The sequence below is a fragment of the Calliphora vicina genome, chromosome 4, assembly GCF_958450345.1.
Source record: "Calliphora vicina chromosome 4, idCalVici1.1, whole genome shotgun sequence".
In the NCBI taxonomy this organism is placed as follows: domain Eukaryota; kingdom Metazoa; phylum Arthropoda; class Insecta; order Diptera; family Calliphoridae; genus Calliphora; species Calliphora vicina.
The window spans coordinates 101,441,717-101,466,344 of NC_088783.1; the positions used below are offsets into that span (position 1 = coordinate 101,441,717).

A 24,628-nucleotide genomic window follows, 5' to 3' on the forward strand; every position below is an offset into this window, starting at 1 on the left:
TTCTCGAGTTTGTCTAAATTTGATTTCTCAAATCCTTGCAAATTTTTTTGAAAATTTCTAAGAGAAGGCCATCTGATTTAGGTTGGTACCGTGAAATAGCTTTACTGACCATGCCCACTTTTTTCGATTAATGTATCAAAAATCGCTGAACTAATGGACCGATTTGGCAATTAGTTTTTTTTAAATGTAATAGTCCTCAAAAGTTTCTTACAGAACGAAAAATTGTTCACGCCCACTTCTACGCCTACTTATCAAATACATTTGCAAATATGTGATCAATGGCAGTGACATGTCTGTGATTGGAGTTAGTGCGGAAAATTCCAACGATGCAGTCACTCAATTTCAAATGGGCAGCTATGTTAGCAGTAATGAAGCAATTTGGCACGTTTTTTTCATTTGCCATTCATGAAAGATATCCAACTGTTATTCATTTAGTCGTACATCTGGAAAATGGCCAAAAAGTGTACTTTAATAAAGCTACGTAATCGGCACCGAAAACGAAATTCCATACATTTGCACCGAAAAAAGTTCGTTTCAGAAATCGGCAACGAAAATTGAGAACGAAACGGCACCGAACAGTAACGAAAAATCTGTCATTTGGCGCCGGAACGAAAACAACTTCAAGTAGGTTGTTATCGGTGCTGTAGGAACGAAATTATTTTAATTATTTTTTCGATGCTGTAGTTCCAGGTTTCCCTATTTATTTTCCACCGGCCCATTATCTCGCATTTACACAGTCCATCCAAGAAACGATGAGTGTTTCTATTTGCGTTTGCTATTAGTCAATGTTCGTGGCACAACATCATTCCAAGATTTGCCAACTATAAGCTTGCGATTGTTAGATAATGACACTCATTGGTAATACTCCCTCGGAGATGTGATGCTTTCGTCAAATGCACATCAAATGCGTACATCTCAACATATGGTAAGCATGTTGAGATAAACCGACTGATTTGTGAAGTAAGTACAAAGATTCCATGTGTGATGATACTTTTCATCAGATGCGTATTAAAACATCAAATCCAAATTTGCAACTCGGCGAGGATATTTTTCAACGAGGCTTTGTGATTGATGATGTCGAAAAAGATATTATCTGAGTTAGGCATGACAGCTAACAATCGTCCGATGCACGACGCATTTAATAAAGAGGTGCGACGCGAAAAACAATATGATTGCGATGCCTTAAGGGAATCAGAAACGTTCTACTGTTAAATCGTCAACAAAAATATGCGTACGACACTCTTATGAATGTTGTGAAAGATGGAACTGGAAGGATTTTTTTGCACGCTTCGATACGCTCGAAGAATGATATTGCACTTGCTTCATCAGGAATTGCAGCTACGTTGTTGGAAGGCAATCGAACTGCTCATTCAGCACTCAAGTTGCCATTGAATATCCAAATTAATGAAAATCCAACATACTCCATTTCTAAGAACAGTGCGATGGCCAAAGTTTTGCAGCAAAGCAAAGTGATCGTTTGGGATGAGTGTACAATGGCGCATTAGGCATTAGACAAAACGTTGCAAGATTTACGAAACAATCAAATCCGGTTTGGTGGCGCGATGATTCTGTTGGCAGGTGATTTTCTGCAAACATTGCCGGTGATTCCACGGTCAAAGCCAGCCGATGAATTTAATGCATGTTTGAAGTAGTCCGTTTTGGGGAAACACGTCAAGAAACTCAAATTGACTTTGAAAATGCGTGTCGAGTTGCAGTTGCGGCAAAATCCCGGTTGACATTTAGACCAGCTGCATTCAATTTCCTGTCGCTTTCTGTCAGTTCACCTAATCAAAATCGGAACTCATACGAAAGTTGTTTACCAACCATTACAAAAATCATGATTGGTTGAGCGAAAGTGCTATATTGGCTGCGAAAAACATTGATGTCGACGAATTAAATTTTAAGATTCAATGTGAAATTGCTGTCGAATTGATGATGTACAAATCAGTGGATTCCGTTACTTCCCAAGATGATATCGTCAACTATCCAATTATCCGGTTTACCGCCTCACAATCTCCAAATGAAAGTCGGATCGGTAATCATGATGTTAATAACGTCATCGAAGCTACAATACTTAAAGGAAGGTACAATGGATAAGATGTTTTGATACCACGACCGACATACCATTAGATTTTAAACACTTGCAGTTACATTGTACATATTTTGAAATCAAACATAACCCAAACTTATATGAATAAAAATTATCATTCAAAAATACGTTATTTTTCACTCTTTTTGATTATTTTCACACATTTCAAACAGCTACTCACAAATCGAACAGAAAATATTTTTTTAATTTGGAGAGGACAACGTCTGTTGGGTCAGCTAATTATGAAATAAGTTTCAATTTGTATGGAAAATTGTGTCATCCAAACATTGATATCACATAGTTGGAGGCTCCTCCGAGTTATATTAGATGTAAGTACGACGAGACAATCATTGGATTATTAATTAGATCGCAGCTTTGAATTGTATGCATAGGGATATCATCAATAAATACAGTGGTCTTAGTATACGCCGAAGGATTCAACCGATGAAAACGAGAGTAGTTCTGGCATAACGACCCCAACTTATGCTCTTAACATTATGGATTTATAGCTTCACCTTCTGGACTGTAGCATGTCTTTTAACCTCATGTCCAAGTACTTCTTTGTTAGTATCATTTTGATTGTGGGGAACGAGAATGTTCAGCAGAAAATAATCATAGTAAAACGAAAGACTGGACTAAAGCTTGTCTCGAGATGATAATGCAGCAAACACTCAGTATAAATTTTTTTAAAGAGATCAATAGATTTTTAATTTTTATAAAGTGAAATCGATATATTTTTAAAAAAAACAGCTAGAAAAAATATTACCTAAAACTTCAGTCTTTTGTTCAAGATAAAGAAACATGATAGAATTTAACAAAAGTCGGCAATATAAAAGTAGTTATGAAGGAAACTGCTCTATAGAGAATGATAGCTCATTACAAAGGTTCGAAATAGTCTGAAATAACATTTGGCTTATGATCTTAAGCCTGAAAAATGTACTATTAAAATATTTAAAATAAAATTACATTAAAACATTTAAGGAAAATTATATTGTATCATTTATTGCAGTTAGAAGGTCCCTAACCCTAAGGCAATGTCTTAGTAAAGGTTATTTACATATAACGTTCAAATAAATCGTGATCCATTTCGAGGTTCCCTACTATCTATCTATCAAATGTTGACCGTTGCAACGTTTCAGATGGTCCATCCGTTGAGTCCAACTTTCGATGAATCGTTTGAGTATTTCGACTGTTAACTGGCGAATGACATGCGTGGTGTTTTCCTCCAAGGCCTTAATCGAAGCGGGTTTGTCCGCATAAAATTTAGACATTACATATCCCCACAGGAAAAAGTCTAACGGTATGATATCACACGATCTTATTGGCCAATCGACCGGCCCAAAACGTTAAATTATGTGCTCACCGAAGTGTTTTCTCAATAAATCCATTGATTGATGCGATGTGTGGGAAGTGGCGCCGCCTTGCTGAAACCAAATGTCGCCGAGATCACGAGCTTAAATTTCTGGCATCAAATAGTCGGTTATCATGGCACTATAACGGTCGCCATTGAAGGTTACGTTCGCACTGGCATCATTTTTAAAGAAATATGGACCGATGATTCCACCGGCCCACAAACTTCACAGCGTGCTGGACGTGGTCTAATCGATTGAATATTATCTAATAATGAATGCTGGGTCTCAAAATGAGTGATGGTGTTGTGAATAGTACACTCAGTAGGCCGATTATGTTGACCATAAGTTGAGCGAAGTTCACGAATTTTCGTAATAAAGTTGAACGATTTGAAAACGTTGTTCAGGCGTAAGACTTTCCATTATGAAATGCCAAACAATACTAAATAAAAACAAGTAAGAAAGTATGGTCGGTCAAGCCCGACCATATAATACCCTACACCAAGTAAATGAGTAAAAATATTTTTCTTTTAAAATATCAATAATTTATATTCATGAGTGATTTTCGGAAGTGGGCCTTATATGGGAGCTATGACCAATTATGGACCGATCACCTTGAAATTAGGTCGTGTGATTTATGACTATATTAAATTTAACTATGTTGAATTTTGTGTGTATACCAACATTTTTAAGCGATTTATGCACGTTAAAGTGATTTTCGGAAGCGGGTCTATATGGGAGCTATGACTAATTATGGACCGATCGTAACAAAATTTGGTGACATGAATTTTGTATATATAAAACTTATTTGGAGCGAAATTTGTGTAGATACATAGATAAATTAAACATTTATGACCGATAAAGTCCAATTTCGAGGGGACTTTGTATGGGGGCTATGTGAAATAATGGACCGATTTCAGCCAGTTTCAATAGGCTTGGTCCTTGGGCCGAAAAAGTAATATGTACCAAATTTGATCGAAATATCTTCAAAATTGCGACCTGTACTCTGCGCACAAGGTTTACATGGACAGCCAGCCAGCCAGCCAGCCAGCCAGCCAACCAGACGGACGGACGGACATCGTTTAATCGACTCAGAAAGTGATTCTAAGTCGATCGGTATACTTTAAGGTGGGTGTTAGACTAATATTTTTGGGCGTTACAAACATCTGCACAAACGCATAATACCCTCCCCACTATGGTGGTGTAGGGTATAATAACATGACACGACGCACACGTGATCTGTCAAAAAAGAGTATTGAAAATAGTATCTCAAATTGAATCACCCATTATAATCGAAACATACTATATCTTGATCGTCGCCTCAGGTTGCACTAGTTATAGGGTAGTGGAAAGAGGCATATTACATAAGAGATATAAAGGATTTTTTAAGAATTTCTTAGATAGGACATGGGGAAATCTTTCGAGGTAATAAAGTGGGAATTGTATAAAAAGCCACAGAATCTTGTCTATCAACTTATTACTCGAGATATTCAATATCAAAATTAATTTACAATTTAGTAGAAAACAAATATTAAAATAATTTGCATAATTTCAAATTAAATCCAATTTGAAATTGGTTAATTTAAAACGTCGAATTTCTGATTTTAATGTCATATAATCTTGAAACGATTCGTAGATTTGTAACATCAGTCCAATTCCTGAGGCGTCTCAAATATATTGTCCAACATAATATACATCTGTAAAACTTTCCAAATTTTTAGGAAAATCATATATTATTCCAATGTTTAAATCCAGAAGCATATCCAACATTTCAAATAATAAAGAAATGCCGATAATGTAAAGGAAACCTTTATTTAACAAATTCATTAAAGAATATTAACCAAAAAATGTAAACATTGAATTTTTGTTGGAAACATTGGATCATTTTGAAATTTATTATCATCTAGATTACTTCATTGCCTTTTGAGAGCAACTTTAGTTAAAATAGCAAAATAAACTTTCAATCAATAATAGAGTTAAAACTATAAATACAAAGAAAATAAAATTATAAGAAATAACTAAGTATGAAAGTATGCTAAGTCCCATTAAAATACTTGTAAGTTGGCAATGAACTATTTCTAATCTGTTATTATTCATAATTATATATCAAACCAAGTAAGTAATAAAACTTCATTAACAGATGTCAAAAATGGTTAAAACAAAAGATTGTCTAAGCTAAGAATATACTACAGCAGAATTCCACAACAGATATACGATTATTGAATATCAACTTGACCTATGTACTTAATACATATTGTTACGAATTTGCAATAGCGATTTGAATATAACAGTCTGTAATGACTGCCTGCAACAATAAGAAGCTTCTACTTATCAACAATGTTGATAGCATGCGGTTGATTAGCATTGTTTTTTAAGTATGGCAACACTAAATGTTTAAGCTGCTAACATTAACATCGAAAGCTCTAGAATTCGAATATACGAGTTTTGGCCGTTAATAATAATCTAGGCTACTCGAATGAAGCTGGCAGTGTGTATAAATAGGGATTGCGATTGCAGTAGTGAATGACTACCAGTGTATACTTTTATATTATAAAGTGTTGTGTAATTCTACGAATTTATCAGCGTGTATAAAAACACTGAGTGATTATTTAATCTGTTGTTGTACATTTTAAATAAATATAGAGTTGTTACAAATTTTAAACTACTAAACTGCTCTTATTTGCAATCAAAAGTATCCGGTTTATTTAAAGGAAATAAACCATGTTGCATATTTGATAGTAATAAATTGTTAATAAGGCTAAAGGTGTATTATGAACAAATTGATGATCCTTACAGTACCCAGCAAAAAATATTCTGGATTTGGAAGCAATAAATATGATTACTGCATCTTCTACTGCTACATTAATTGCATCCTAAAATTATTGCATTACAAAAATGATTTTGGAAGGCATACATTAAGCTATTCGTAAAATCTATGTGCATAATTGTTTGCACATATTTAATTCGATGAAATCAGGTTAATTTTAAAGCTGTGAAATATGCTTATTTTGGATTCCTTATGCAGAGCCTCTACGCGAGGAATCCCATATAAAAATCATTTAATCTTTCATGCGAAGTGGTAGCAGTATACAAGTGCTCTCTGCCTTACAAACCTGCTTCCGAGGAAGCACCATTTTTTGCTGGGAACTTGATCTCATTTGTTAGACTAATTTTGGAATATGCTTTTGCTGGTTTAGATCCACAGCAGAAGTCCGAAAAAAATAAAAGAGAATCGCATGCAATAAAAAAATGCAACTTTTGGGTTGTTATAAAGTGCTATACAACATTAGCTTTGATGATCTTGGGTGTGTTCGTAAATGTAGTAAATTTGTGCACGACCTGCAAACTTTTGCAACATATAACTTAATGATGCATTGGTTGCACAAATTTGCGGCATCACAGCCAACAATTTGTATTAAAAAACGTTTGACGTAAATCAATAATCGCAAATATGCTTTTTCGAACGCTAAACTTTTAATTTGCTGCAGTGATGCAATCATACTGAATTTACGAACACACCCCTTATGACATTTAACCCTTTGGGTGATATACGAGATTGTTTTAATTTCCCGGTTCTTAACTGAAAGGGCAACACTGCTCTTATCAACAGGCATCTGTCAGTTGATTTCTGTCCAAACTTTAACGAGCTGGGTCATTTAGTTTGTGCTTGACAGCCATTGCTAGCACCCTACCTCGTGACATGAGGAGAAATTGAAAAAAAAAGTGAATTTCGTCTGCTCATTAAGCATTCGGTTTTGCTTAAAAAAAACATCGCTCAAATAAAGAAGCTTGATAAATACTATGTGAACTCTGAAATCATCTCAGAGAAAATACATATTTCGATGATCTTATTTTTTGGAGGGATAACTAAATTGGCGAAACATTGGACAAAGTGTATAGGGCTCAAAGGAGACTATGTTGAAATATAAAATGATTTTTCATTAATTTTTTTCGGACTATTTGACCCATCCTGGTATGTCCCATTACCAAATTAGAAAAATATTGACAGATAATTTAAATGGGGATTGACATTAATAAAATGTGAATTGTAGTAATGAAATCCTAGTGGCAACACAATGGGATACAACGTTGATTTGTCGTTCGCCAACGTTAGATGCTCTTTTTCCCGTTATTCTCTTGACGTTATTTTAGTTTAGTTTCGTTTAGTTTAAATGTCATCACTTATACTCTACTTTATATAAATATACATTCATATGTACGTATTACTACGTACTAAACTAAACTGTATAAATACACATACATACTTACTGATACACATTAATACATTAATTTACGAGATACTTTTAAACGTACTGCTCGAATAAAAATACACCGCAATACGAAAGTAAAGGAATAAATTCACTAACAAAAAAAAAAAAAATTAAAAAAAACAACGTAGAAGAATATTTAAAATAGAGTAATATTTAACGCTTTGAGTTGTTTACATATGAAAATCGTATTAATCGAGAGTAAATTGTGCAACATGTGAGAGTTTATTTCGTACGAGTATTTAAAATTTAAAACAATAAATGTGGTTGGTTGGTACGTACCGAGTTGGTATGGTTGGTACTCGAACACACCGATCTACAAACATATACATACATACATACATATATATAGAAATACAAAAACATACATATGTACATGCAAGCGAATAAGAAATTTCTACTAGAATTTTGAAATATTCTAGTATTGAAAATTCAAAAATAGTTTATAAATACATGTCGACATAGATTCATACTGGCATATGTATGTATGCATAGATATGTTTTAATTTCTATCTAGAGATGTACAGTATCGGTTCAAAACATATTGAACAAAATTTGCGATATAACTATTTTTTTTCAATTCCAAAGAAAGTAAAGATTTTAGAAATAACAAATGCACTCTAATATAGAAATACATCTTTAGTATTATTAAGAACAAAATTTAATTTCAATATTTTTTACTTGATACAATTTGTTGGGATTTCGATGTGCCAATTCCCGATTTAACTTTCTATTTACTTCCCATAAATTTTCTATAGGGTTAAGGTCGGGCCACTGCATGACATTAACGCCTTCCTATTTTAAAAACCCATTCAACAATTTGGATGTATGTTTTAGCATTTTATCATGGGCATGAGTTAGCATCTTCTTCTGTAATATATTTGTATACAGTTGTTTCTCCATAAAACCATAAACTTTCACTACAAAATTAACCCCATACCATAACATGTCTGCCTCCATGCTTAACTGTTCCAGTACAGTATTTGGGATTTAGTCTATCGTCGAGCTCTCCTCATTCTATCCACAAAATTAAATTAAGATCAATCGGAAAATAAGGCTGTATTCTAGGGTTGCCAGTTTTATTTTTGCAAAAAGCGGGACAATTTTAAAAATAGGTGAAAAATGGCGGGATTTTCAAAACTTTTGCGGGACAAAAGATAAATTGCTGACTCAGTAGTTCCAAATGATTTCGCAAGCTCTTGTTGAGTTTGACAACTATATTTATTGAGTAACGCCTCTAATTCTTGGCTATTTCAGTCACGGACAACCAGCCAGAAGATGGACATAATGATTTTTAATTATTCAGAGTCGATTGATTATTAAGAAATAACTGATTAAGTATACGAACTCTTTTCTGAATAAATATTTGCTCGCGGGAAATACACAACCTTAATTGTTAATTCCACTTAATTGTTTGATTTTTTTTTTATTAATTTTCAATATAATAATGTTCTTTAAAACTAGATATGAAATAAGTAGTTATTAGATTTGGAAAACCCAAAAAGCAGGAATTACGAATACCGAGCGGGACGCGGGATTTCATGACTAAAAGCGGGACAATCCCACGAAAATCGAGACATTTGGCAACCCTACTGTATTCCATCATATCTTTCTGCGATATAAATAGTAGCGGAGTTCAGTATTAAGTGCGAATGGCATTGCATCATTGCAAATGCAAAATTGTAAATGTTTTTGTGTGTATTTTGTTATTGGATTACGGTAAAATTTTGCATTTGCAATGATGCTAGACCATTCGCACTTAACAGTGAATACCGCTAGTATATTTGCCGCTCTATAGCTTTTGAGCCCAACTGTTATTCAAGAAGCTTCTGTTATTCAAGTAGCTAACGGATATGGATCTTTCTTGAACTCCTTCACAATCGCTACATCTTCATCTTTTGTTCCAGCCATTTTAATTATATCCGTCTAAAATAAATTTATTTCAGTATAAAATGGCAAGTTTTTGTTCATGATGTGTTGTTAGGCCGCCTAACTTTGAGATATTTATTAAGAAAGAAAATAATAAAAAATAACATTAAAATTGGAACAAACAATAAAAATGAACAGTGTTATTTCTGTTTTTATAAATATTGTTTCGAAATTGTATTTGAATTCAAATATAACGGTTTCTAACAGCTGTTTTCATGTTGCATCATGTTTCTCAACATTTAACAGTAGTTAACATAACTGTGGACATTACTAACATAGCTGTGGAACATACAACATTGAATAAAAGCTTTTAGTTGATCATTGTAGAAATAGAACTTTCAAGAAGCATCGATAGATGGTGCTAGATACATCTGAATGGTAATGCAGTGTATATAAGGTGGCCGTTGGAACATTGAAGCATAAAGATAAATTAAAAGTAAAGATAAATTAACTGCCTTACAGTGTGCTGTATAAGTTGTGAATTATAAACGTGTGTATTAAAATACAGAGTGACTATTTAAATTGTTGTTGTGTACATTTGAATAAATACAGAGTTGTTATAAATTTTAACTACTAAATTGCTTTTATTTGCAATCAAAAGAATACGGTTTATTTAAAGGAAATAAACCACCGATTTTAGAAGGTAAAAACGTAACAATATTTTCATTTGTTTACCTCAAGACACTTCAACCAAAGTCACCTGTTTAGCATATGCTGGTCCCAAAAGCCTTTATAATTCCGTTCAAATCTGGTACAGTGGAGTCGATCGGAAGAAAAGTGGTAATAAATCTCTCTAAACTATTGGTCTGATTGCAAAATGATGTACAAGTAAATCGTATAGGAGGACATAACTGGCTCAGATATTACAGGGTATCTGATATATACGGACAGTAAAGCCGCAATCAAATTCCTGATAGGTGTTTATACAACATCGAATATAGTCCAGGAATGCCGGACATCCTTAAATGAGATGGCGTGACATTCAACAGTTGTACTCACATGGGTACGTGGGCACTGGAATAATGAAGGCAACTGTATGAGCCTCGATGTCGGAAGACGAAATAGACTTCCTTTGTGGAATTCCGTTGTCAATTTGCAAGCAACGGATAAATAATGCATATTACGAACTTGCCCAAACAAGGTGGAGTAATAAATCCACCTGTGCAAATACGATGATGATATGGCTTGCATTAAACTGTAAACGCACGTCGTATCTAGTTACAACGATGGTTACCGGTCATTGCACTTTCGGTTCCCATGCTGCAAGACTTGGGCTACCTTATCACGACTTCTGCATAAGTTGTCAGAATGAGGATGAGAAAGATACCATCATACACTTCTTTTGTAACTGTCCGACACTGGGTGATCTATGTGACAGGATTTTAGGTGTGCGATCCTTTAGTAACCTCTCCGGGTTATCTAGGAAGGAACTAAGGTGCATAGACGCCTTTATTAGGAAAAGCAGGTGGTTGATAAGACCGAACATGCAAATTACACCTCATAGTGACCCAGCAACTGTCCCATGATGGTCTGCATTAGTTGAATTCTTAACGTTTTTTTCTATTACTACTCCAATTTCTACCTATACTTTTCTCTTGCAAACTTCACTCTGAGTCAATCTATTGATTTCCCTTTTTTCTTTTACTTCTATTTCTCTTTTCTTTCTGTTTCTATTTTCTCTTCAGTTACCACAAAGGGAATGATCAGTGGACCCGAGTGAGCTGTACGAGACGAAGTTTTTGGACGGCTGCCTGATTACCTAACCTACACAGTACAACACATGATTTTGGGACTCAATTCTGACAATTGCACGTGAAAGTAGCCCCAAAAATAAGAACTTCTGCATCATTAGTTTTGTCTAGTTGGCTGCCGTAAAAATTTAATTTCCATACGATTTTTTTTTCCTCAAGGAGGATTTTTATCACTTTTTCTATATTTTAGCACGGTTATATCTCGTATACCGTACGGAATATCTCTTTTGTGGCTGAAGGAAAGTTGTAGATATTGAATAGTAGAAAAAAAGTACGGAACATACCTACACGAAAAAGGTGCATCCAGTGCCTTAAAAATCGCAAAAATGCCCATTTTTTAATTTGTTTTTACCAATTTTTCACCTTTTTTGCTCAATAACTGGATTACAAATCCAATTATGGACCGATCACCATGAAATTAGGTCGTGTGATTTGTTTCTATATGAAAGTTATTTATCATGAATTTTGTATGTATACCATAATTTTTAACAGATTTATGCACTTTAAAGTGATTTTCGGAAGCGTGTCTTATATGGGAGCAATGACTAATTATGGACCGATCATAAAAAAATATGGTACATATAATTTGTTCGGCCCAAGGAAGAAGCCTGTTGAAATTGGCTGAAATCGGTTCATTATTTCACCTAGCCTCCATACAAATGTCCTCCCGAAATTGGACTTTATCGGTCATAAATGTTTAATTTATATATGTATCTACACAAATTTCGCTCCAAATAAGTTTTGTATATACAAAATTCATGTCAAAAATTTTTATTATGATCGGTCCATAATTATTCATAGCTCCCATATAAGACCCGCTTCCGGAAATCACTTTAAAGTGCATAAATCTGTTAAAAATGATGGTATACATACAAAATTCATGATAAATAACTTCCATATAGACACAAATCATGCGACCTAATTTCATGGTGATCGGTCCATAATTGGACTTGTAATCCGGTTATTGAGCAAAAAAGGTGAAAAATTGGTATTTTTTGTTAAAAATGGGTATTTTTGCGATTTTAAGGCACTCGGTGCATCTTTTTCGGGTAGGTATGTTCCGTACTTTTTTTTCTACTATTCAATATCTACAACTTTCCTTCAGCCACAAAAGAGATAGTCCGTACGGTATACGAGATATAACCGTGCTAAAATATAGAAAAAGTGATAAAAATCCACCTTGAGGAAAAAAAATTCGTATGGTCATTAAATTATTACGGCAGCCAACTTGACAAAACTAATGATGCAGAAGTTCTTATTTTAGGGGCTACTTTCACGTGCAATTGTCAGAATTGAGTCCCAAAGCAATGAACTGAAAAATGTTGTACTGTGCTATGAGGGTAGATGTAAAATAAAAAAGTTATTTGTCTTAAAATGACGTATCTAGCATATTTCTAACATTTATGGGTCATTCAATGAACAAACAAATATATACTTTTTTGTGTAAACTTGTGTAATTTGTGGTAAATTAAACCTCTATATTTTTTAAGATATTTAAAGATAACACAGGGCAACAAAATAGAAAAAATTATAGAGGCTTTTTAAACCACTACACAATTTTGATGTATTGTGGTTCCAGTGTACAAATATGATCCAAATTTTAAATTCTATGTAGAAGTTTTTTTTTAAATTTTTTTTTTCTAAAATTGCGAATTTTTGTAGATGTTTCTCCACATAATTTATGATAACTCAAAAAGGGTTAGTCCGATATTATTGAAGTAAACTTAAAAAAGTTCCAAATTACATAACCTTTAATTTGTTTATATATTGCGTTTTAATGTATTACACAGGTTTATGTTAGTTCAAAAGAGAATGAGAAAAATGTCTGACTTTCAATTTCTGCATTGTAAAAGGGGACTAACCAAAATTTTAACCAAAACGAAACACATGTAAAGTGTACACTCAAAGTACACGCTTGTGCGCAGATACAATTTTCTGAAAATAATCGAATTCACATAATTGTGAATAAATTCGAAAAGAATCCATTGATTTTTATGATCGGTATCTCATTTTGTTCCTAGTACATGTGGCTTTTCGATAGTGCAATAAATCTGAACAATTTCTGACGATTTCGATTTTTCAAGATTTTTATAAAACAAAAAAAATTGCATTTTTCACGTAAAAAATATATTTTTTGCTACAATTTGTTATTATAACTCCGAAATTACTGAGCCGATTAAAACGAAATATATAAACAGATTAAAGGTTATGTAAATTGGAACTTTTTTAAGTTTACATCAATAATACCGGACTAACCCTTTTTGAGTTATCATAAATTATGTGGAGAAACATATAGAAAAATTCGCAATTTTAGAAAAAAAATTTAAAAAAAAAATCTATTCATAGAATTAAAAAATTTTACCATTTTTGTTCTTAGGTAACCGTCAGAGCTGTAAATGAATCATTCTTTTTTGATTTTAATTCATTATGAATTAGCTAAATTTTGAATTAATTCATTGAATTGGAAAAATGAATTGAATGAAATTTGAATCAATTCAAACGAATTAGGCAGAAATGAATTTCAATTCATTTTCAATTCAAATGAATTTGTAAAAATGAGTTGCAATTCATTTACAATTCATTTGAATTGAATTGATTTTGAATTAATTCAAATGAATTAGAAAAAAGAATTAGCAATTCAAATGAATGATTCAAAAATGAGTTGCAATCAATCAAATTCAAGAGCAGATCTCTAGGGGGAATGAAAGATTTCTCCTACCAAAATGAAAATATCCAGTACAAAAATTGAAAAGCCTTGTCCTGTATACGCGCCTGATCAATGAAAACATGGTGTTTGGAGTTTATTTCTTCAAGAAGAACTGATTTTCATTTTGAAATACACTGAACGACAAAACATATTTAATATTCACGAAGCAATTAATAATTTTTGATATTTTTTGACCCACGACCACCCAACAACAAACTTTTTGCTAATATTTATATTATATGTATTTATTTCAAAAAAATAAAACTATCTTCCAAAAATAATCAAAAATCAGGAAAAATAACAATGTATGTCGTTCAAAACACAATTGAGTTTCATAAATAAGGCTAATTAGATTTAATTAGAATGCAAACAACAATAGCTTTTCAAAATTATCATCTGAAAGAAATCCACGTTTAGAATAGAGGCGTACGAAAATAATCTTTCAACACCAGCTGACGATGGTAACGGCGCATTATATTTAAAGGAAGACTTTTTAACCGTCGATTAATTATACTGCATACTTAATGACATTGAAGAATCTGCTAAATATGCTGCGAATTTTGCTTCGGAGTTGGAAATGAATTGCTAATTTTTTTTCTAATTCGTTTGAATTAATTCAAAATCAATTCAATTCAAATGAATTGTAAATGAATTGAATTAATTCAAAATCAATTCAATTCATTTGAATTGGAAACGAATTGCAATTCATTTTTACCAAATTCATTTGAATTAATTCAAAATCAATTCAATTCATTTGAATTGGAAACGAATTGCAATTCATTTTTACCAAATTCATTTGAATTGACTCAAATTTCATTCAATTCATTTTTTTGTGTGAATGATTCGCGAATTAATTCAAAAATGAGTGATTCATTTACAGCTCTGGTAACCGTGATGCATCAAATCTATATAGTGGTTAGTGAAGCCTTTTTCTGCTGTTGACCTGTGTAATCACTGCAATTGAAATACATATGTCCAATATGTTTCGTCGCTACCTTATTACATTATATTTATTGTTTTATTCATTTTATTACTTTTTAATTATAAAAATATTTATCATTTTGCTTTTTAAATTTGAATCAGCGGTGGAACTTTTCGAATCATATTTTTTGTTAAAAATAAAGCAAGCAAATTTGTTTTTCCTATAAAAATAATCGTCGTATAGGATGAATTTATGTCGAATGTGTTTTGAGCGACACTGTATAATTCATGTTATCCGTGTTGGTAATAATGTATGACTGTATATTCTTACTCATTCTCTGACTGACAGACAAACTGTATTTTAATATGTTGTTGCCATTTTACAACAACACTACGTACAAACATTCATACATGTGTACGAATGAATAGTTTTCTATATACAATACATTCGTAAAATAGTTTTTATTTTTGTTGTTGTTGTTGTTGTTTGTATTTCGTTTAGTCAGTAGTGAAAAATGTATGTTTTATTTTCGGTTTTTCAAAATGTTGTTTTTCGAAAACTTTTCGATTTTCAATTTGAGGTGGTAGTAGCATCGTTCGTTCGCTCGTTATGTTGTTGTTATTAAAAAACAAAAAGCAACAACACCAACAATAGCAAAACAGTCTGGGACCGATGGTACTGTGGCTGTTGCTTCTAGGAGTTCACTTAAGTTCACTGAGCTAAAATAAGATGAAGTCGAAGACTGTGTTTTTACTCTATTAATATTTTATTTATAGCCATATGACTATAGAGCTAATTTTTAACGTTTCCAAGGAATATATGTATGTACGTTTATATACACATGTAAGTACTTCGAATACTGTTCAAACATTTTGCAAAACATTTTACCAATCAATGATATCCAGTACAATCTATATATTTTTAATAAATTTCTATGCTTGCAGACAAAGTTCCTTTTTCCCTATGAAATTACTATTTCTTAAAGGCTAGCATTTTTAACATTTCCTCTTCTGATTTCAATGATATTTGGTATACAAGTTTTCCATGGCCACACAAATTGTAATGTTCACCATAAATTTGAATTTCGTATATAAATCAACTCAGATCCACTTTCTGAGTTGAGCTGAGCTGAAAACGGTCCATTATTACACCTATCTAGGGTGGCTATTTAAATGACGTTCTACAGCGATTCCAAATCCGTAACAAAATCCTTCTTTCTTTCATTTTATTTTTACCAGGCAGTTTTGGACTCTTCTTTTATTCATGATCTTATCTCACTGTATATATCTATTGAAGGGAATCACAATGGACCCCAAGGTCTCCGAGTGGAAGTGCACTAGTACAGCACTTCCAAACTAAACTAAACAACACCTATCTCCCATACAAATGATCTCCTGAAATATGACTTTTTATCATAAATGTCTGATTTGCGAGGGTGGGTCATAAAGTCCGTTCCTTTTTGAATAAAACACAGGTTTTTGAATACAAAAATTATTTTATTTTTCAACATAGTCTCCTTTGAGCTCTCTTCACTCCATCTAACGTTTCGCCAATTCTTTTATCCCTTATAAAAAATAAGATTTGTCAAGGTCATCAAAATCTAGAATTTTTGTGAGATGATTTCATCGTTGGAGTCAAATCTCTTTCCTGCGAGACATTTGTTCAGGTTTGGAAAGAGGAGTATTTCGTAGCCTAATCCATGGATTTTTGTCATGGAAACTGTATATGTGTGTACCCTTTTGTGCACCAGATTTTGAGCATTCAAAATTGAAACCACTGAGTCATGGCTTCGACAATCTCTTGCACTTTAAATATCCGATCGGCCAACATATCGTGATTTTTTTGGGTGTTGTAGAGACCTCTACACCCTACGTTTCAGAACGTTCGGCACCTTTCGTGCTAGTACGGCCACAACGAAATTCCGTAAACAACTTCTTATACCCTACATCACAATAGTGGGTAGGGTATACACCCACCTTAAAGTATACCAATCTGCACAGGAGCACTTTCTGAGTTGATTAAGCGATGCCCGTTCGTACATATAAACCTTGTAATCAAACTACTACAAAATTCGACAAATTATATTGCCCCAAGGACTAAGCCTATTAGTTAGAATCGGTCAATTATTTCTCCTAGCCGCCATACAACTGCCCTATCTGAAAATAGTTAAACTCTTAGAATTATCTTAATTATAAACATGTCCAAACCAAATAATTTCTATATAAGCTGAACTCGTACTAAAAAATTTATTACCGATCGGTCCACAATGTTCCATAGTTCCCATATAAGCACCATTCTCGAAAATTGCATCAATGTGCATAAATCTCTGAAAATATCCAAATAAAATTCAACACAAATATGTTTCATATACATATATACGCAAATCATCCCACCAAACGATCAGTCCATAATTAGTTATAGGCCCACTTTCGAACTTCACTTTATCGAGCATCACATGGTCGAGCTTGTCCGACTATACTATCTTACTTGTTTACCATTGAAATTGATGGTGTAGAGTTTCCATAGTATCTATCCAGCTTAGCCTTCATTTGTGTGATGGTTTTTCCGCAAAAAGTATGCTAAATGAGCAGACGAAATTCGCTTTTTTCAAATTTATCTTCAAGTCACGAGGTAGTCTGTAAATTGCTATCAAACTCAAACTAAGTGACGCAGCTTGTTCAAATTCGAGGACTTAGTCACCCACCATGGTGTATATGTACCCTGTAAAAACCTGGTAATGTCTAGTAATTACTGAACAACTTACATTTAACTGATTACTTCATTCCGCCTGCATTACTTAGAAGTAGTTTGGTAATTGCTGACATTTAATATGATAGTAACTTTCTACTATATTCATAATAAAATCATTGATTTAAACTATTTTTTTTTCAGTCAGTTTATTTTTATATCTTACAGAATAATTGATTAATTTTTTAGAGATAATTTGTACTAGATTAAGTACTTATTTGAGTCCCTATTTGTAAGCGAACGTGTTAAGTACTTGCCTCCAATGACATCACCGTGTTAAAATTATAAGTTAGAATGCCAATAGAGAGTAAATATACTTATTAGCATTTAACTCATTACTTTGTAATGTAAGTTTTCCTCCAAATTCCGCCACAAATAACTTTTACATAAAAGGAAATCACTTCCGAAAATTCCAAATCTCTTTAAAATGTTGATATTAACATAACAAAAATAAGTTCCATATCACACGATCTAACTTGACGATGATAGCTCTACAATTGTACATAGCTCCCACTTTAACGAGTTATTATGGACGATCGTTCCATAATTGGTAGAATTTATCAACACGTGCAAATGATAAAAATGTTTTATCAAAATGGGTGTTCTGTTCGCGCAACGTTTTCATCAAAAAATCATCTTCAGCGATTAGGCCCATTACTGAATGAATGAGTACAAAATTGTTGATCAAAAAACGTACAATGTATCCCGAAATAGTAACTGTTTGGTGTGAATTTTGGGCTAGTGGTGCCATCGGTTCATATTTCTTTGAGAACGTCGTTAGCAAGGACAAAACCGTCAACGGCGAGCGATATTTGGCCAACGACATGTCGTTTCTACATGAAGGAGCTACGTACCACACAACTCATGTCACATTGGACATTCTGCACAAGCAATTTGAGGGCATGGTCATCTTACGTGGAGGTGATGTGAACTGGGTTATCTTAAGTTCTATACGAATAAGCCACAAACCACAGCGGTCCTCAAAGTCAACATAGCCAATACCATCGGCTAAATTCAGCCTGATTTATAGGCCAGAGTAATTGAAAATTCGACATTTCGAATGCGCGCCACCCAGCGAAACAACGGGGGACATTTGTACTATGTTATATTCAATACATAATGTCATCGAAAGCCTTTCAAACAAACAAGAAATATCGATAATATCTCACATACACTTTGTTTTATTTAAATATAAAGATAGGAAACGGTTAATGAAAGACCGTTTACATATGGGCAATTCCACGAGAATCGCTACCACTACTGAAAAAACAAAAACCCTTGAAACATTTTTTCAAGATGATTTGAATAGAAGAAAATAATAAAATGTTACTATGTGAAAGTATTTAGATCATATTACAACATTTTAAAGACAAAAATAATAGTTTAAACTGATTATATTTAATTTTTTAATGTTTTAGGCTAAAATTGCGGCGAAAACTAGGCTCCCAATTAGCTTGTAGTATGAAATGAATTTGACTCTGATTGTTTTTTTGCTATTGTCAAATTGTTTATTGAAACCGAATGTATATTTTCTATTATTTTTTTTAGTTTTTGTATACATATATTTGCAGAACATATGAGGAGCCGCAGAACAAAAGGTACTATTTCGAATTTTCTTTTTTTGGTAGTTTTATAATATTTGGGTTGAAATCTTCTAGAAAAAATCAATTTCCCAAAATTTTAAAATTTTCAGAAAAGTACCTTTTGTTCTACGGCTCCTCATATATGTATTGTTTTATTATAAGAGACAAATCTGTCACGTACGGTATGTCACGTACGATATTAATGTTTAATTATTATAAAATCATCCAAACATTGTTTTTATTCAAATACAGTAAAACCTTGATAATCCGGATAATTGATTGCAGACCCTAATCCAAATTATCAAATTATCCGGACTACCGAATACAAATTTAAAAGCATTGTTCTTGTATTAAAAATTTGTATAAAACACATATCTAATGATATATGTATTATATTTATGTAACATTTAAATAAAATATTACATTTAAACAGAACTTTTATAGTATCTATGTACAAGAAATTAAAAGAAAACATAACGCCTCTCACGATTCGAATATTTTCGCATATTTCTACATGTACTTCAAAATGAGTTCCGTTTTATGTCACGTTCGATATACCCTTATTTCGCTCAATATTTTGGACAACAATATTTTGAAAGAACTTTTTATTATTTTAAAATATAGTACCCTCTGAATGGAACATGAAGAACAAATTATTTTTCAGATACTCTTATTTTTGCAAAATCTATTCCACTCTATAGGCATACAAATGTCATGTACGATGATATGGAATTCCCAATATAACACTGTACAAAAAAAAAATTACAAGGTCCGATCAATAAATTTTGATAGAGGGGACAAAAAAAAGACACCTGTATCGGCGTTTTGAAAGTTTACATCTGAATTTCATTTGAGGGGGGGTTAAAGTTTTACATTCTTATTGTTAATCGGTATAAGAAACCATGTGATCCTTACATTTTAGTTATAAAATGAGTTCATCAAATTTATGTAAAATGTTACGGAGAACATTTTTATAGAATATGTTAACCCTCTAATGGGTCTTTTTTGTCCTTCTTTTAAAAAAGAGCAACAAACTTCAGAAATAAGACACAACAAAAGAGAGCTTATGTTTAATTTCGCATTTATTAAGAATTTTATTTTAAACTACCCAAAAATTTAGCATGAAACCCATGCCTTGAGGATTTAGAGGGTTAACATATTCTACAAAAATGTTCTCCGTAACATTTTGCATAAATTTGCTAAATACATTTTATACCTAAAATGTTTTCGTTTTGGTGTATTCAGGGACTTATAGTAAAATTTCACGGGTAATATTTTTGCGGAACATGTTAACCCCTTAAATTCCTGTTTAAATGGCGTTTTTTGCTCTTTTTCAAAAGAAGGGCAAAAAAACCCATGCCTTCAGGATTTAGAGGGTCTGACCTTGTAATTTTGGAAAAAAATTGATTTTGTTTTATGGTGTTATTATACGAATAATATACGAACCAATTTTCCGTTGAGAGTAGGTGATCAAATTTGGAATAATATGCTTACCTAATTGAAATTTAAGAATCAAATTATATTCATAATTACTGGTATTGGCTAAAACTAGATTAAATTCTACATCAGGTACTCGAATATGAATTTTTTAACGGCAGTTTAAAAACTCCAATTTCAAATTGGTTCGATGACAGCTCTCTAGAATTAATTGAGTATACCTGAGGGAATACAAAATTTTGAATTCTAAATTTTCCTCGATCTTTTGACGGGCATACGAAGGGTCTAAATTTATTTTTAAAATATCAGCTATATTTGTGATAAATAAAACTTGCTAAAAGCTATCTCGTTCCTATAAAAGTTACACGCATCCAAATTTGAAACATGTATAAAGGACCGTTTTCTAAGTTTTTTTCCCAAAAAAGTACCTATATATTTTCTTTTGAAGAAATACAAATTTCTTAGGAATTTGGCTCACTTAAGAAGACTAGTAGCCACTAGACCTATCCAAACTTGGCCAATTTTCTCAAAAAATTTAGGTTTGAGTAAAAAATTCTAAAACCGCAAAGCACCAATCCTCTAAAAAGTCCACATTTGTATAACCTTATATGTTGTTTAAATACATACAAAGTTTTTTGACTATCACTCTGTAAATAACATCATAGTGAACACTATTCTAAAAAAACTCAGTTTTTGAAGTTTCGCTTTTTAGGAATTTCGGTATATGAAAATTAAAAATGTCAAAAATTGTAATGCCATTGATTTATGGACATTTGGTTCTACATTAGTTTCAAATTTAAAATTTTATAATTTTCATCAAGGAAAAGCAAAATATTATAATTTTTTTATAATAACGTCCGAAAAATTTATAAAATTATTTAATATTACTAAAATATCAATATTCAAGTCCTAAGATTTTCACCAATAATGTGAAATTTCGTAACAACATCTAAAAGATACCGAACTATTTTCAACAAAAAAAAAACGTTTCTAAACCACTGTGATATGGCACGTAGCGCCATTCTGTTGAAACCACATTTCGTCCGGATCAATGTCATCAATATTTCAAACAATAAATCATTGATCCATTGAACTTAACGCGAGCTCCGGCTTAATTTTGGCAGTAATATGGTATGATGATGCCACCAGCGTATAAACCGCACAAAACGGTGCAGTTTTTTATGGAATGGAGTCTGTATGGTCTCTTGTAGATTGGTTTTACTCCATATGCGGCATGCGGCAGCGGCGGACAGACGGAGGTTATAACAAGTAAGAGTGCTATATTCGGCTATGCCGAATCTTATATACCCTTCACCTTTGTTGTGGATGCATTATTATTTTTTATAATTAGTATATATGTATGTACATTGCCCACTTTCAGCGTACAGCATCCTAAATTTATCAAGAACACAAAAAACAACAACAACGCCAAACGAAACAGAACACCAAAAGAAAAAACAAAAACAAAATACGCAAGGCAATGAAACCAACACACATCCAAACATACGTTGAATTGTATAAAAAACAACAACAACGCCAAAAGAAACAAAACACAAAAGAAAAACAAAATACGCAAAGCATGCACATTCAAACATACGATATGTTGATTTTTTGTCAAAAAATCCAACACACAACCAAACATACGTTTAATTGTATAAAAAACAACAACAACGCCAAAAGAAACAAAACACAAAAAAAAACAAAATACGCAAAGCTTGCACATCCACACAACCAAACAAACGGTTAGTTGTATAAAAAACAACAACAACGCCAAAAGAAACAAAACACAAAAAAAAACAAAATACGCATAGCTTGCACTTGGATGTTTGTTGTTTTTTTGTCAAAGCATGCAATACATTGTGTTTTTTGATGAAATTTTCAGAGGTTGTCTCGGATTTTTGCTCATATCTCCGTTATTTATGGACGGATTTTGCTGATTTTAAATAGCAAAATTCTCGAAAGTATGTCTGACAGAATTGTTGAAGATTTGGATCCCGGAGATATCTGGGGCCTTCAGAAAATTGATTTCAACAGACAGACAGACGGACAGACAGACAGACAGACAGACAGACAGACAGACAGACAGACAGACAGACAGACAGACAGACAGACAGACAGACAGACAGACAGACAGACAGACAGACAGACAGACAGACAGACAGACAGACAGACAGACAGACAGACAGACAGACAGACAGACAGACAGACAGACAGACAGACAGACAGACAGACAGACAGACAGACAGACAGACAGACAGACAGACAGACAGACAGACAGACAGACAGACAGACAGACAGACAGACAGACAGACAGACAGACAGACAGACAGACAGACAGACAGACAGACAGACAGACAGACAGACAGACAGACAGACAGACAGACAGACGGACATGGCTTAATCGACTCCGCTATCTATAAGGATCCAGAATATATATACTTTATAGGGTCGGAAATGAAAAATGTAGAAATTACAAACGGAATGACAAACTTATATATACCCTTCTCACGAAGCTGAAGGGTATAAAAATGCAAAAACGGATTTTTGGATGATATGGAAAACAAACTACATCTAGTTCTCTTCAAAATTCCTGCTCTAGATTTACCTTCATCATTAGTGCAAATTGATATAAAAGCCTTATTTAACTACCAGCAGTTGCAGCTTTAGAGTAGTGGAAATTTATAGCAGGTGCATCATCATCCGCAGCAACAATCATCTCCACGACTGTTGTATGAGTTTAACCCTCTAACCCGCAAGAGTGCCTCAAGGCATGCATTACAAAACACCAATTATCTCAAAAAGTAATTATATATTTTTTGTTAATTTAACTGTTTCCCTCGAAGGTCGAAATGCATTCTGACTTTTAGTTTTGGTTCTGTCAGCTGTTTTGTGAGTGATGTCATAATTTTAGAACATGAAATTTTGTGTGTAATTTTTATATCCTTCAACTTCGTGAGAAGGGTATATATAAGTTTGTCATTCCGTTTGTAATTTCCACAATATAATTTTCCGATCCTATAAAGTAATTATATTTTGGATCCTTATAGATAGCGGTCCACAAATGGCTGAGGAAAAAAACCAGGACAACCTCGAAGACCATATAAAGTTGGACATAAAATGGGTCAAAATCGGAAAAAAATATTTTTAACCCGAATTTTTTTTCACCAAAAAAAAAATTAAAAAATAAATTTTTTTTTTTAATTAAAAAAAAAATTAAAATAATTCGAAACAAAAATTTCACCTGGTTCCTAAACTTAATTTGCAAATTATTTTCTTATGGCTGTTCTGAGTTTTTTTAGCTTTTTAAAGTTTGCGGGTTAGAGGGTTAATAATTTGCGCAAATAAGGATTCATTTGCGTACAGGCATCCAATATTATCTGGGAACTCAGAATCGGAAGTTTAGGTACCGTTCTACTTTGGGTTAGATTAAGATGAATTTTTTGGGCATGTGAGGCCGGAATTTATGAGACTTATTTAATTTAATTGTATTTTGGTATCTTGTTTGGAATGGAGCACTTGCCAGGTAGTGAATTCGAAGTAAATTTAAATGTTTGTAGCAATTTTATTTAAAAAATAAATTTATATTGAAAAGCAAAAGGTCTTGGAATGACTTATGTTCTCATTAAATATAAAGGACCCATAACAAGTTGCCAATTATGGTATTGGGTTCCCTTGTAAATATTTATAAAAGTTGAGAAGAAATCATGCAATCGCCATTCAGTAAAAAGGTGAGAGAATTAGAAGTCCACAAACAATTTTTAAGAATTAAAAAGTTGATGTAATTGGTGAAATTGGAAATATTTCAGGAAAAGATGAATGAAAATGTTAGTTATTTGAAATAAAAC

The 24,628-nt window shown here is 32.7% G+C and overlaps 1 long non-coding RNA gene across 1 annotated transcript in view; it reads right to left on the bottom strand.

Annotated features, from left to right (window-relative positions):
• LOC135959060 (uncharacterized) overlaps window positions 1-23,235 on the bottom strand; it is a 187,452-nt gene extending 164,217 nt beyond the window's left edge. Inside the window, exon 1 of the long non-coding RNA XR_010576494.1 lies at window positions 23,124-23,235. This is a non-coding gene — a long non-coding RNA (uncharacterized LOC135959060). The remainder of the gene's footprint in view (window positions 1-23,123) is intronic.
• Between the last annotated feature and the right edge of the window lie 1,393 nt (window positions 23,236-24,628).